Here is a 15769-nt window from a genome sequence, read left to right on the forward strand (position 1 = left end):
GTGGCGACTCTCTGTACTATATCTGTAACTTTTCTGTAAATCTAAAATTATTCCAAAATCAAAAGTTTATTCAAAAGAAAAAGTCCCTTCCAAGCTCGAGATAACCTTTGGTTGTTATGGTTCTGCAAACGAAGCCGGGTTTCCAATGTCAAAACAAATGCTGTCCCACTGGTATTCCCTCTTTTGACCTGTGAAGGGTGCTTAGCACAGTGTTGAGCTTTAGTGTCATTTTCTTTTCTTTTCTTTTTTTTAAAATATTTTTTATTTATTCATGATAGAGAGAGAGAGAGAGAGAGAGAGAGAGGCAGAGACACAGGCAGAGGGAGAAGCAGGCTCCATGCCGGGAGCCCGACGTGGGACTCGATCCCGGGACTTCAGGATCACGCCCCGGGGCCAAAGGCAGGCGCTGAACCGCTGAGCCACCCAGGGATCCCCTACTGTCATTTTCTTTGAGAACACCAAGGCTCCCAAAACGGGCCTGTGGTTAGCCCAGAAGCATGCAGGTGGTCATGCAACTTTGCTCTACAAAATGGCGTCTCTCTTCCTATTAGTAAGAGGTCTACTTTGCAGCCCACACACTGCTGCCCCCTCACTCTAACTGCCCTGCAGCAGCTGGAGTCAGTTTGGAATTCATAGGCAGAGGCTAAGGTGCACTGTGAGGACTGACATTTTGCCTACAGATATGGAGGTTTGACCTGTTAGCCAGGCCGGGCAGCTGGATCATTTTCTAAATGGCTTCTGGCTGGGTGTAGTAGAATCCAAGAAGACTCCTTCCTTTTTAAGAAAACATTCCCAGAGTCAGGAAAATTGCAGAGGCAGAGAGGGCTGAAGTGAACTGTCCCAGTGAGGAAGGGGCCAGCATAGGGGTGAGAAATCTTTACAAACGTTTTCATCTTCCTGAGGGGAGTTGAGTTTCTCTCCATCTGTGGTCCCTCTGACTGCACAGGAATTGTATCTTTCTGCGGCGTTCCCAGGCAATTATTCCTCCTCACAAGGCTGAGCCTCTGCTTTCAGGACCCAATCAAGTGGCCACAAATCAAAGATAGCTTGGACTCATTCCACTAATAGCATGGAAAGCCATTAGCTGAAGTTGTTTGAAAAGGGAAGTGGCTCAGATATCTCTCGTCTCACAAGAAAAGCTTCTGTAATGTCAGATTATGGTTACCAAATGGCTTAGCGGACTGAGGCATCACATTTCTCATAATGAGAGGTTATTTATTGCACCACTGAACCAACACACTCTCCCTTGCTCACTTGCACAAGATAAGATGAAGAGCCCTTTCAAGTTGAATTAAGTTTAAAAGGAAAAGCAACACACATGCTCCCAGCTAATGCTTGGGTTTAGCTCTGGTGGAGTAGGCACCGGGCGAACGTGGCTCCCTCTGTGGGTGGTCCCGGGGGCTCTGCGAGGCTCTCCTCGCCCCCATCTCCAATGCTTGAGGTTGAACTCATTCGGACCATTTCTTTTGGTGAAGACACGGATTCCAAGAAAGCCTCGTCAAAATGTTAAGAACCCATGCTGTCCACCATCCTTAACCTAACGGGAGCCCCTCTTTCCAGGGCGAACTTCTTCCCTGGGCTCCCCCTGCGGTTCGCAGCGGCTGTCAATCCCAGCGCTCCCTGCCCTGGGCCACGGAGTAGGCGGGCATCTCTCCCTCGGGCTACGGTGATTGGTTCAGGGGTGGGCACGTGACAGATTGGGCCAATCAGAGGCCTTTCCTGGGATCGTTCTGAGAAGACGTCAGGGTGACCGCATCTGAACTCAGGAGGTTGCAGGGAAGGGGCGGGAGGTTAGGGTTCCAGAGGCTGTATTTTTGTTTTTTGTTTTCTTTTTTTTAGATTTTATTTACTTATTCATGAGACACACACACACACACACACACTCACACACACACACACACAGAGGCAGAGACACAGGCAGAGGGAGAAGCAGGCTCCATGCAGGCAGCCTAACGTGGGACTTGATCCCGGGTCTCCAGGATCACGCCTTGGGCTGAAGGCGGCGCTAAACCGCTGAGCCACGGGCTGCCCAGAGGCTGTATTTTCAGACACGTCCACTGGAGAGGATAAAAGCCATGTGGAGGTAAGGAGAGAGGAGAGACAGAGAGGGATCCTCGTGACTCTGAGGCCCAATCCTAGCACCCAGAACCCAGATGTGTGTGCAGGTGCTCGGGGGTCCTTCCAGTAAAGGCCCTTTTAATTAAACTTGTTTGAACTGATCTTCCACCACTCGCAGGAAGGAACATTCTAATGCACTCATCCATGTGCCTGTCTTCTGTGGCTTTCCATAAACACCATTCCTGCCCGACAGGTGCAGGCTGCCTGCCGGCCTGGTCCCTGGCGCTGGGCTCCGTGGTGCCAGGTGCCTCTGCTGGTCAGGAGTGGAAGGGAGCAGAGGAAGGAGAGTAAAATGCAGACACCTTGGAAACCACAATGGAGAAATGTGGGCTGTTCTTTCTGGGTTTCTGGTAAGGGTCTTTGGAAGAAAGGGCTCTGCAGCTCAGGTAGTTGAGGTGGGTGGCCTTCGAGGCCAGGGAGTTCAGGCCAAGTGCTGGGGACAGGGAAACCAGAACTCCCCCACCCCCAGGACAGGCTCCCCCCAGGGCTCTCCTAGCGGCTGCCAACCCTGCCCCAACCCTGCAGCGGCCCTCCCAACCCCCCGAGATAAGTCTGGAGGAAGCCAGTCCAGCCGTTCTGCCTCAGCTGGCCCTTCTACTCTGGGACGCTCCACCTCTGTCGGCAGGGTCCAGTGGTGCTGGGTGGTCTCAGATGCTTGAGCGCCCCCCCCCACTACCCACCCACCCCCGCCCGGAGGGAGCTGCTGCCAGCACAGGTGCTCCGAGGCCAGCGGGCGGCCGGCTGTGAGCGTGGCAGGGGGCCCAGGGCCAGGGCCAAGGGCCGGGAGATGCATGCGAGGGCGGAGGATAATAAACTCCTTCGTGGCTCTGCAGGCGCTTGCAGTCTGACATTCAATTATAAATAATCCCGGATTTGTTCAAAGCTCCCCAACAGCCTCTGGTGCTCTGCAGCTGGGCAGAGCGGCCCACGTAGCTTTTTAGATCTCACAGGGGTGTGACAACCTCGCTGGGCCTTTACGGTGATGGAGGAGGGGCGCTGGGAACACACTGGGAGACAGGCATCGAGCTGAAATCAGAGTTACCAGCACACGTGTTTACTGGGCATGTGTGCAGGTATGTTGACAGCGCTGTGCTGGCGGTGGGAGCTTTCCCGGACACCGCCGGTCTCTGCCCAGCTCCTAGGGGACCTATACGCCAGTCCTGCCCGGGAGGCATTTGGGGCGCAGGGGAGGCATAGAGAAATAAGTTATCATCCCTGAGTTCCAATCAGCGGGTGAAGCAATCCCGAGAGGAAGATAATGTGCTAGAATACAGGCCTTTCTCAAATGTCTAGGGGAGGTGTGGAGGGCCAGCTGCGTGGAACTGGTTCTTGCAGGACAGTCAGACAACCAGACAGGAGGACTGAGTTCCCAGCCCAGGCAGGAAAGCTCAGGAAGCAATGAGAATCTGAAGTTCAACACTCAGGAGTCAATGGCAAGACAATGTGTCCAAAGCAGAGGGTCTTTAGACAGTGTGGGACCCCCGAAGGGCCAGAGGGTCCGGAAGTGGAGCGGGAAGCTGCCCCATAGCACTGAAACAGAGGGTGTGGTCTTCTGTTGTAAAATCTCTGGTTGGTGGCAGGAGAAAGACCATTCCTTGAGAAAGCACGAAGGGCCCAAGAGCTGGCAGGAGTGTTGGTCTTGGGGTGGGAGGCCCCGCTCTTGTGCTGTGCAACCAGGGTCCCAATCTGCTTCCACACCCAGAGCTGGCCATGGCCTGGGCTGAAAGGTTTTGGTTAGAAAGAAACACTTTTCAGGCAACACGAGGAAGTCCCAGGAAATATAACATTCGAAGAAAATATCCTTCTAGGGTTTTGATGTAGGTGGACGGAAGGCAGAGTGGAGTTCAAAATCATGTTTACACCCAAAGCAATGATAGGGTACATGGTGTCCTTTCAGACATTGCTCTGGGAATGTGTTTTGGGAATGCGTTGGCTGTAGGGCTATAGGAGAGGGTAAAATGATCTCACTGTAATTTGAGAAGAAGTGCCTATTTTCTTATTCCTTGAAGAAGTGAAAATAAAGTGTGAGTGTGTGTGTGTGTGTGTGTGTGTGTGTGTGTGTGGTGGAGGTACTGGCTGGACTATCAGAAGACAGGCCATCTGAGAAAAAAGACTTGTTATATGAGCTATTCAGTCAGTTGCCTTCGGAAGAAATTGTTAAGTCTTTTGAAGTCAACATTTTTGAGCCTCACAGCAAGAGTGTCCTGAGGCCAGTAGAAAAATACAACACATCTTTCCCAGTTCTGTTCTCCTAGTGCTCTCCTTTTCTCCCCTTCATGTTGTCTTCGTAGGAAGGAAGAACTTGATGTAAGGCAGGAAAGTTCAGGACACTGCATCAGAACTCTCCGTGCTCCCCCCCTAAACTCCACCTCTAATAGTTTATTTCCCAAACTTAAAAGGGTTTGTGGACTTACTAGAAGCCAGATGTTCCTGAGGATAGAAAACATGTCCATCGAAAGTCCCCAGGTGCTCAGAGCTGGCAGGACACAGTTGGTAGCAAAAGACCTTGTCTGGCTGTTGAATGTATGCAAGTGATGCCTAAGGGGATCCCAGGATGGTGGGGATGTGGCTGGAATATGAAGCAACCACACAGAATGTGGGAATTTGGCTTTACTGTCCTCCGACCCTGGAGACAAGGCTGGCTCTGGAAACACCAAGGTCATCATGAGAGGGATTGGGTGTTAGAGAACCTAGACTGTGATAGAGCAGAGAGGGTCAGGTCTCTGGGAATTAGGACGTTTCAGCGAAGCCCCAGTTCACTCCTCAAGCTCTAAGGATGGACGATGTTCCTCTCATTCTATCCTTCCCTTTTAATTGATTTCCTAAGCAAGATAGATGTTACTTCACCTCTCTGGGCCTTATCTTCCTTGTCTGATGAAGAGATTGAGCTAGATAATCTCTAAGGTCTTTTTTAGCACTAACCTCCTGGGTAGGGCTGGCTACATAATTTTTTGGGCTCACTGCAAAATGAAAATGCGAGGCCTTTGTTCAAAAATCGGGAAAAGTACTTTTTATTTTTATTATTATTATTTTTTTAAAATTTATTTATGATAATCATACAGAGAGAGAGGCAGAGACACAGGCAGAGGGAGAAGCAGGCTCCATGCACCGGGAGCCTGACGTGGGATTCGATCCCGGGTCTCCAGGATCGCGCCCTGGGCCAAAGGCAGGCGCCAAACCGCTGCGCCACCCAGGGATCCCGGGAAAAGTACTTTTTAAGATCCTAAGATATAAATTGTTCCTTTTTCCTGTGTTCCCTCGACCAGTCATAATGTTTTCCATTTACTATTTAATGTTCTAAGTAAATAAAAATTAAAATGTTAGCATGAATTTTACCATTTATCTTTATATTGTGCAATGTCAGTTATAAGTTATTAATGGTAAAATCATTGAAATCAAAGGCACAATCACTGAAATTACACAATTCACATTTTGTAGCTTGCACATACACATATGTTATTTTGTTTTAGCCAGAGCAGTAGAAGCACTGCACACAACTAACTCAGCTGTTTGCACTTTACTTCGTGATATGTACACATTCTACCTATGCTCTCTACTTTTGTTTTTCTGATGAGTAAGGAGGGTCTGGGAAGAAGAGGAACACCAGGGAGCTCATTTTTCCCTTTTACATTGTCATTAAGTGGTTGACTTAGGCAGGGAAGTAACGTGAATAGGAAAGCAAAAAGCTGATACAGGAAAATATCTCCTGTTTCTGTAAGAAGTAGTAAAAAAAAAAAGGATGTAATATACAAAGATGTTACAAGAAAAAAAAGGAAAGGAGAAGTAAAAACAAAATATCAAGCAGAACACACACTCTAGAAAAACTTTTGCAGTCTCACTGATAAAAATGATGACAATAAAACAACACTGCACTTATTAGAATGGCCAAAATCCAGAACACTGACAACACCCAATATTGGAGGGGTTGTGGAGCAACAAGAACTCTCATTTATTGCTGGTGGGAATGCAAAATGGTACAGCCACCTTGGAAGACAGTTTGGTGGTTTCTTAGAAAGCTAAACATACTCTTACCATATGATTCAGCAATCCCACTCTCTGGTATTCACCCAAATGAGTTGAAAACTTATGTCCACACAAAAACCTGGACACAGATGTTTATAGAAGCTTTATTCATAATTGCCAAAACTTGGAAAGAACCAAGATGGCCGTCAGTAGGTGAATGGATAAATAAACTGTGGTGTATCCTGACAATGGAATATTACTCAGTGCTAAAAAGAAATGGACCATAAGCCATTAAAAGGCTTGGAGGAACCCAAGATGCGTATTGATTATATTTGGTAATCTGAAAAGGCATATATATATATATATGTATATATATATATGTATACAATCATTTTGCCTTTTCCAGAATGTAATATAGTTGGAATTATACAGTGTATATATATATATATATATATATATATATAATACAGTATATATATACTGTATACTTATATATATAGTATAGTATAATATATATACCGTATATATATACACATACTGTATATATACATATACATATATACATATATACACAGTATATATATATATATATATATATATATATATATATATATATAATTCCAACTATATCACATTCTGGAAAAGGCAAAATGATGGTCAGTAAAAAGATCAGTGGTTGCCAGGGTAGGAGGGATGAACAGGTGGAGCACAGAGGAGCTTTAGGACAATGAAACTATTCTATATATCATAATGGTGGGTACATGGCATCATTCCTTTGTCAAAATTTGTAGTATGTACCATGCCAAGAGTAAACTCTAAACTATGGACTTTGGGTGATAATGATGTGTCAATGTAGCTTCATCAGTTGTAACATATGTACTACTTCTGGTGTGGGATGTTGATGGTGGGGGAGGCTATGCATGCCAGGGGCAGGATGTATGTGGGAACTCTCTGTATTTGGTTTTGCTATGGACTTAAAAACTTCCTTAAAAAATAAAGTTTGTTTTAAAATTATGACAAAATACTTTGGAATTAATTTCAAATGTAATCAAGAGGGCACCTGGGTGTCTGGGTCAGTTAAGTGTCAGCCTTGAGCTCCGGTCATGTTCTCAGGGTCCTTAGATTGAGCCCTGTGTCGGGCTCCCAGCTCACTGGGGAGTCTGTTTCTCTGTCTCCCTCTACCCCTCCCCCTGCTCATGCTCGCTCTCCCACTCTCTCTCCAATAAATGAATAAAAAAAAAAAAGAATTTGTTTGAACTGTATCTTGCAGGAAGTGGTGGTAAAAAAAGTAATCAAATTAAGAGCCTAAAGCAGAGATACAAAAGATCAGGGAAATAGATTGCAATAACAAAAGTTGCTGAAATGTAAACAGGTATAATATAAATTACCAAATAAGATTTAAGGGTAGATAGAATATCTATATAGACCAATTACATTAAAAGAAATAGAGAAAACTGCCAAACATCTATCTTCCTCAAGAAGCACAGAGCCCAGAATTAAAAAAAAAAAAAAAAAAAAGGCCAAAAAACCCTGTGATCAAAATTAAAGCTATATTGGAAGGAACATGAAGGAAAACAGACACTGCTGAATATGGAGTAGAGGATATAAATGAAAAATCTGAGCAAATTGAAAAGAAAGTAAAGGGCTTTAAAGATTAAGAGGCACTACCAGCCTGAGTAATCTGGAATAGACTCCTCCCTTTTACCTTCTGTAAAATGAGTTTTGTCTTTCTATGAATTGACTGATGGATCTTAAAAAATAGATCAAGTGGACAATAATAAATAAGGATATGGAAGATCTAAATGACCTAATTAGTAAGGCTGACCTAAATGATATATGTAATGAGATCATACTAAAAATAATGTTCTGCAATCTGTTTTTTTCACTTAATATTCCCTAGAGATCTTTCCATATTATTATAATTCTATCTCAAAAATGAATTGCCTGAAAAAATTACAGTGTGAAGTATCCTTTTGAAAGGTTACAGGTGATAGAGTTTGCAAATCTAGACAATCTAATGGCTTTATATTCCTTTTGACAAGTCACTTCCTACTCGGGATTTTTTTTTTTTTAAGGTTTTATTTATTTATTCATCAGAGACACACACAGAGACAGAGACATAGGCAGAGGGAGGAGCAGGCTCACTGCAGGGAGCCTGATGCAGGACTGAATCCCAGGATCCCAGGATCACGATGCTGAGTGGAAGGCATATACTCAACCACAGCCACACAGTGCCCTTTGTTTCTTGTTTTTAGAGCATGTTGAGTTTCCTTTTGGGGGTTATATTTTGTGCACTAGTGGAGGCAATTGCTGTTCCCTCTGCCTTGTCTGATTCCCAGGGTGAGGTGGGATTGAGTGACTATCAGCACAGAGGCAGGAGAATAGCTCTGACCCCTGGGACTAGCCTGAACAGAGCAGAATGAATGCCATGGGCAACAGTTGAGTCAAGAATGCAGCTATGGAGTAAAACATGGAAGGCAGAGAGGAACCTTACAGCTATTCCCCTTTCTGAGATTCCAGGCCTGTGTCCCCTCCTTCCTAAGGACATGGAGACATGTGTGCTTAGCTTAGAATACCTTTGAATCTTTGATATGACATCATTTCAGTTAAATGAGACTATTGGTAGAGTTATAGTTAACTGGAAAGTTAATTCTTTGTGGGGATCTTGGGTTGCAAGATTCTTCTGCTTTCCTTTGATTTCTTGTCTGCAAACACTCACTGTACATAGACCACCCATATCTGTCCCTAAAACAGGGGTGCAAAGCAAACAACCCATGCCCTCACCTTAAAGGACATGCGTTAACTCTAGACTTGGCACCTCCTGTCCACACTGTCTCTCTGCCCTCGGCCCCCTCCCCTCTTATCAGAATTCAGCCTCTCACCTTCCAGCCCCAACTGCCTCCACATTTCCTATTGCCTGTCAAGCTGTCTTTTAGACTATGAAAAAAGAGCTTTTGGGGTCAGGGCCTGCATTACTTCTGCTCACTATCAATGCTGCTAAAATCCAGTTGCGTAGTTGTCTAATCCAGCCAGGGCTTTGGGGCTATGTGCAGAGAAGGTTTACCCAAAGTGAAAATGCTCCACTGTGTAAATTCTTTCTGTGTCAGTTCAGTGAGGCAGAGAATCCTTTCCCTGGGAGGGTGGGACCCTCAGGCTGAGCGCCTAGTTGATCTGAACATTTTGTCTAAACACATCCCTTATGCCAGCTTTCTAATGCCCACCACCCCCTGAGGCCCTCAGGTGCAGAGGGATATACTGGAGAAAGTGAGTTAGGAAAGCTTGCCACTCTGGACAGTGATGCTCAGTGGGGAGGATTTTGAGAATTTTAGGAGTATTTTTTTCTTCCAAGATGATTGGGGGCTACTCGCTTTTAGTGGGTGGGGTTAGGGGTGCTGGTCACCCTACCATGCACAGCACATTCCTGCACATCATATACACTATTGCACATCCCATACGACTTTCTAATCTCACTGCATATTCACGTAAAAAACTCAATTGCAATTGCTTGAACCTAGATGTGAACTCCATTTTAGATAGAAATACAAATACTTTTTTACATTGTAATAAAATAGTTTGAGTTTTCCAGGAACGCAAGTGCCCTGTAAATCAATGGACTATTTTATCTTCAAGTAATAGTATCCCGACTTTTGGCTGATTTGATGTAGGTGTAATTTGAGAACTACACAGTTTTACTTTTCATTTAAAGTTTTCCTTTCTCACCACAGATCCATGAGGAAAAAGTCTGTGTAGTAGAAATAATTAATATACAACACATGCTGAATGGTATCCTGAACATATATTTGTAAGGCAAGATTTATGAAAGACCAATGATTGGTTAATAGACCACATGCTTCAAAATGTTGGCTGCTTATACCCGAATTTCTCAAACAGGAGAGTTATAGATTGACCCCAGATTCTCTAGAAAATGCTGATGTTTTGTGTTTCTGTTATGTTAGTCTAAAAAAGGATAAGCAAGCATGTTCTGGATTACTCAGATACCCACCTTCTGATAATTTCTGCCACCAATTTAGTACATGTGTTTTTGGTTTTGTTTATGATCAGCTTGGGAACAATAGCACAAATTTAATTATTGGCCAATGAGACAATACTTGAGAACTTAAGCTTCAGATATCAGAAGAATTTGTCTGAAATGCTCATTTCTTTAAAAAAACACATAGACAAGATCTTACTCTAGGTCTCAATCTACTTGCTTACTGTGTTCTACATGGAAGATGTAAAATGGTGGATGTTAGCTGGGTACCAATGGTTTAGATCTTCCCTCCTTAGAGTAACCCTATTCCAGAATAACCTGGAATAGCACTTACTGAAGCCTAAGAGCAAACAGTTTCTTGGCGGAATTGTCTCAGATACACATGTTCCTCACCTTTCCATGTATTTCCTCTTTCCTTTCTACAGTCTGAAAGCAAAACTCTCTCAGTAAAGCCAGTATAACCTTCTGCTATGTGACCCAGGCAAACATGTATTCTGACCTCAAGCTCTAGCTAACATAATTTGAAATGCAGTTGATAGAAAGGCTCATCATTAATACATTAATGCTCTTTAAGAAAGATAAACCATGCCACTAGGTCACTGTGTGGATACAGATGTTTCAAGTTAAAAAAAAAAAAAAAAGAGGCTTCCGATTGTCTATGAATTACTTCCAAATATTTAGCTTGGAATCAGGACCCTATAAAGGTGGGTTCTGTATTAATTAGGGTGTGGACAGCAGAAATTTGTGGTTCTGGAGGTTGCACAAGAAGCAGAAGTACCCTGACATAAATAAGATAGAAATTTATTCCTTTGTCATGGGTCTAGAGGTGAGTGTCCAGCTATGGTGGGTAGCTTTGCCATCCTTCACTTATGGATTCCATATCTGAGTTCAAGTCTGTACTTGTTGCCATTTGCATCCAGGAGGAAGAGGAACAAGGGAAGTCTCAGGAAGGGGGGCTCGGTCTTTAGGACATTAGCATGGTGCTTTAGTAGCATGTCATGTCAGTTCATGCACCACTGGCTCAGACCTAGTTACATGACCATACCTAGCTTCAAGAGAGGCTGGAAATTGTATGTAGTCTCTAGCTGGGTAGCCATGTGCCAGGATAAAATTGGGGTTTTCTTAACAAAAAGAAGAACAAATGGATACTAGGACATAATTATCAGTCCCTACTTTTTTTTTTTTTAAGATTTTATTTATTTATTCATGAGAGACACAGAGACAGAGAGAGAGGCAGAGACATAGGCAGAGGGAGAAGCAGGCTCCATCCAGGCAGCCTGATGTGGGACTTGATCCCGGGTTTCCAGGATCACGCCCCAGGCTGAAGGCGGCACTAAACCACTGGGCCACCTGGGCTGCCCTCAGTCCCTACTTTTAATTACGTCTTCCTTTACTTTGTCTACATTCCAGCTGCACAAAATATACTACCCAGATATGTGCTTTGTCTCCTGGCTCTGAGCCTCTTTGCCCATGTCTCCCTCTGTCTAGGACACTTTTCCCTCCTCCACTTATAAACAAAGAGCCAGAGGGAGATAGGGAGAACTGAGAATTTGGGTAGACTTCATGGAAAAAGTAGCATGTTATCTGTGCCTTGAAGTATGAGTATTTTGACAAGTAAAGGAGGCAAAATATGCCCCAGACAAAGGCAGTTGTGAGCACAAAGACCCAGAGTCAGGAAATAAAGCACATATTGGGGTAATCATTGGGTATTACCCATGGTTTACCTCCTCTTTCTTTATTTGTTAATTTGTGAATTTGATAGATTTTTTTTTTGGTGATTATGTCTTATTTGCAAATATGTTTTACTTTTCATGATAGTTTGAAAGCTTCTTGAAACAAGCAAGGCTCAAGACTTGACATTCTGTGTTTGAATCCCAGCCCTGCCACTTAGAAGCCTTGTGATCTTGGCAAAGTTACTAAAACTTGCTACACATGGTTTTTTCCTTTAGTAAAAATGGTAAATAATATTATCAGCCAAAGGTTAGAGTTATTTCACATGAAGGGTTTAGCAAAGTGCCTGGCATATAGTATGTGTCCAGGGAATATAAACCAGTGTTATTATTGTTTTTGTTGTTGTCATTTTCTAGTGTTACCAGCATTTCCTATATTCTGTCTACATATAAGCACTAACTAAATAACTGTTATCTTGAAATAAGATATTTATAGTACATTTATTGTTATTCTTAGGGTAAAAGTATAATATCCAGCATTTGTACAACTCTTGGCAAAGTCATCTGTGCCTTACCATAGTCTTATAAGGTGGGTATTCATGTTCCCATTTTCAGATGGGATGAAGCATAGGGAGGTCAAATGACTTGCTCACTCAGGGGAGGCCATTTCTACAGCTTTGCTTTAAGAGCCTTTGCTAAGCATTCTTCTAGACAGGAGCTAGGGAAGGAGGCTGACTGCAAATTTCCCACAAACAAGGACTCTGGCTCTGTTTTCTGGTGATAGGGAAGGTGTAGAAAAAACAAAAGAGGAAGACTAATGATACTTGGAATTTTCACCACACAGAATCAGGAACTAGAGAACGCTGAGATTCAGAGATGTCATCAGTGCAGTAACTTGGAAACCACTTGCCTTGCTAGGAACTTAGTAACCTGGCATGGGATCAGCCAGTCTATTAAACAGTTATAATGGAAGAGAAAGTGCTTCACTGCTCATTCCACAGCCAAACCGCAGACCCTGGCAACTCCTTGCCTCAAAGGCAACAAAGACACATTCTTAGGGTTTGGCTCCTTTCTCCTGAATTCTACACCTTAAGCTAAAGAAGTTAGTCACGCGAGGCTGGGCTGCTGGGAAGTACATCCATGACTACTGCAGAGATCTCTGCCCTCCCTTCCCTCAGATATCGCCTCCCAGGTTCTCCCACACATGTGTTCTGGGAATGCTTGTTAATCACATCACTGATCATTTCTTCTGTTTTGCTTCCAGGAATCTTGGTTTGAAGACATTGACCCAGGAGAGAGAAGTCCTTGGTATCGCTTTTGGAGACACCTTGTGGACAATCTGTCAAGAATTCTATGATACATAGCTAAATACATTGAGGGCCCATAAATTGTCAGACCTTGTGCCCATCTCAGAAAAGCAAAGATAAAGAAGATTGGAATTTTCTTTTCTTTTTATTATCCAACAGATGGTAGAGTATAGCATAGGGATTTGGTTCAAGGCAGGAAGTGTCAGAAGACCTGGATTTGGCTCCTGCCTTTGTTAGGTAAGCATGGAGCAGTGGCCTGTGTTCTCTGAGCCTCAGTTTCTTCTGTAGAAATAGTGACGGGCCTGGATGACCTCGCTGCCCTGTCTTCCTCTAACATTGGATGCTGATGAGTCTGTGAGCACAGGCAGAAACATGAGATACTGGAAGGATCTTGTTTCTGTGTTCTTAGAAAAGCCTGGTCGCTAGATTTCCCTTTTAATAGCTGGTATGTGCAAAAGAATGTGAATATCACACAGGTAAGTGGTAGATATAACAACAATAGGAGTACCTGTGAGCTTTACTTTGAGGAGAACATGGCTAATATTCTCTCACTGGGGGCTCCTTTCCTGTATCATGCCCTGCATATCCCTAGAGGTCACCAACATTCTGAATCACCAACATTCTGAATTTGATTTCTTTTTTCTTTTCTTTTCTATTCTTTTCTTTTCTTTTTTCTTTTCTTTTCTTTTCTTTTCTTTTCTTTTCTTTTCTTCTTTTCTTTTCTTTTCTTTCTTTTCTTTTCTTTTCTTTTCTTTTTTTTTTTTAAGATTTTGTTTATTTATTCATGAGAGACAGAGAGAGAGAGAGAGAGAGGCAGAGACACAGGCCCCATGCAGGGAGCCCGATGTGGGACTCGATCCTGGGTCTCCAGGATCACACCCTGGGCTGAAGGCGGCGCTAAACTGCTGAGCCATCTGGGGCTGCCCTGAATTTGATTTCAATGAACACTTGGTTTAAAAAAATAAGTTAGCACATATACATGCAATATCAAATAGTATATTATTTAATTTTGCTTGGTTAATTAAAATGGTATTATACTATACCCAGTCTTTTTTTCACTTGCTGTTTTCACATTTTATTGTGTAGAATAAATAATTGTTTATTCATTCTCTAGTCACTTTGGACAAGGGTTGTTTCCAGTTGTTATTACAATGCTGCTAAGAATGTTCCTACACGTAAATGCTGTGCAAGAGCTTCTCTAGGATTTATACATAGAAGTAGAAGCACGTGAATCTGAGGCATGGGTGCAAGAATTTCTTTAGGGTAGAACTTCTAGGCTATAAAGTATGTGATTGTTCAACTTATTTTTCCCAAAGTGGTTGTACCAATTGACTCCTGCCAACAATGTATAAAAATTCCAGTTGAGGGATCCCTGGGTGGCTCAGCGGTTTGGCCCCTGCCTTTGGCCCAGGGCGCGATCCTGGAGACCCAGGATCGAATCCCACATCGGGCTCCCGGTGCATGGAGCCTGCTTCTCCCTCTGCCTGTGTCTCTGCCTCTCTCTCTCTCTCTCTCTCTCTGACTATCATAAATAAATAAAAATTAAAAAAAAATTCCAGTTGATTCATACCCTCACCAAGACTTTGACAGTGTTAGACTTCTTCTTTTCTGCTCAACCATTGGGTGAAAAGTAATGGTGTCTTAGTGTCTCCTTTATTACTAATGAGGCTGAGTGTTCTCTCATGTGTTTGTGGGCCTGTCATGTTTCCTGCTCTATGAACCTGCTCATTTTTCTACTGGGATTTATTCATTTATTTACTGGACTTTAAAGATAAAAAGAATATATTGTCTTCTTGTATGTTTTATTGGTTATACATGTTGCAAATTATCTTCTGGTTTGTGGGGTTTCTGATCACTTTCATCATGGGATCTATTGTTAAAACAGATGTTCTTAATTTGCAGCAGAATTTATTTATTTTTTGTAGTTTGTACTTTAAAAAGTATTTATTTATTTGAGAGGGAGAGAGAGAGAGAGAGATAGAGCATGAGTGGGAGGGGCAGAGAGAGAGGGAGAGAGAATGTCAAGCAGACTTGATCTCACAATCATGAATGAGATCATGACCTGAGCTGAGTCAGGAGTTGGACATTCAACCACCTGAGCCACCCAGGTGCCCCCATAATTTGTACTTTTTAAAGTAATCATCACAACTCCTAGATTCTGGAGATGTTCTCCTGAATCATCTTCAAAAATTTAAAGAGTTTTGCCTCTTATATCTAAGTTTTAAATCCACTAGGATTTGACATTTCTGCATGGTGTGAAGCAGGATCTGATTACAGGTTTTCTTTTTCATATAGAAAGCCAATTGGCCTTGTATCATTTGTTGATGAATCTCTTGCTCCCTTAGTGATTTGCAGTACCTGCTCTGTTGTACCCCAAGGACCCACTCCTCTCTCCTCTCTTTGTATTTCTGGGCTCTTTCTGTATTCCATTGGGCAATTTGTTGATAACTGTGCCACTACCACACTGTCTTTATTACTACAGTTTTGTAATGTATCTTGATCCTTCCCTTCAGGAGTGCCTTCTTTATTCTTAGGTCTTTGCTCCTCCATATACATTTGAGAATTATTGGTCAAATTCTTCCACAATTCTATTTGGCTTTTATTGGAATTGCATCCAATCTTTAGATCAGTTTGGGAAGAAGTGACATATGTATGATATTTCCAAAAGATTATATTATGGCCCTTGAGTAGCTGATGGTCTAGTGGGGGAAGACAGTTTT

General features: G+C 43.1%; 1 long non-coding RNA gene across 3 annotated transcripts in view; it reads left to right on the forward strand.

Moving 5' to 3' along the window:
* Positions 1–12609: 12609 nt before the first annotated feature.
* LOC140601498 (uncharacterized) overlaps positions 12610–15769 on the forward strand; it is a 120247-nt gene continuing 117087 nt past the window's right edge. For 2 of the 3 annotated variants that reach the window (XR_012004508.1, XR_012004507.1), the window contains exons 1-2: positions 12611–12844; positions 13007–13286. This is a non-coding gene — a long non-coding RNA (uncharacterized lncRNA). Of the gene's footprint in view, positions 12845–13006; positions 13287–15769 lie in introns of all 3 variants that reach the window. The other variant, XR_012004509.1, reaches the window with a different exon arrangement.

This window comes from Canis lupus, chromosome 12 (assembly GCF_048164855.1).
Source record: "Canis lupus baileyi chromosome 12, mCanLup2.hap1, whole genome shotgun sequence".
Lineage (NCBI taxonomy): Eukaryota > Metazoa > Chordata > Mammalia > Carnivora > Canidae > Canis > Canis lupus.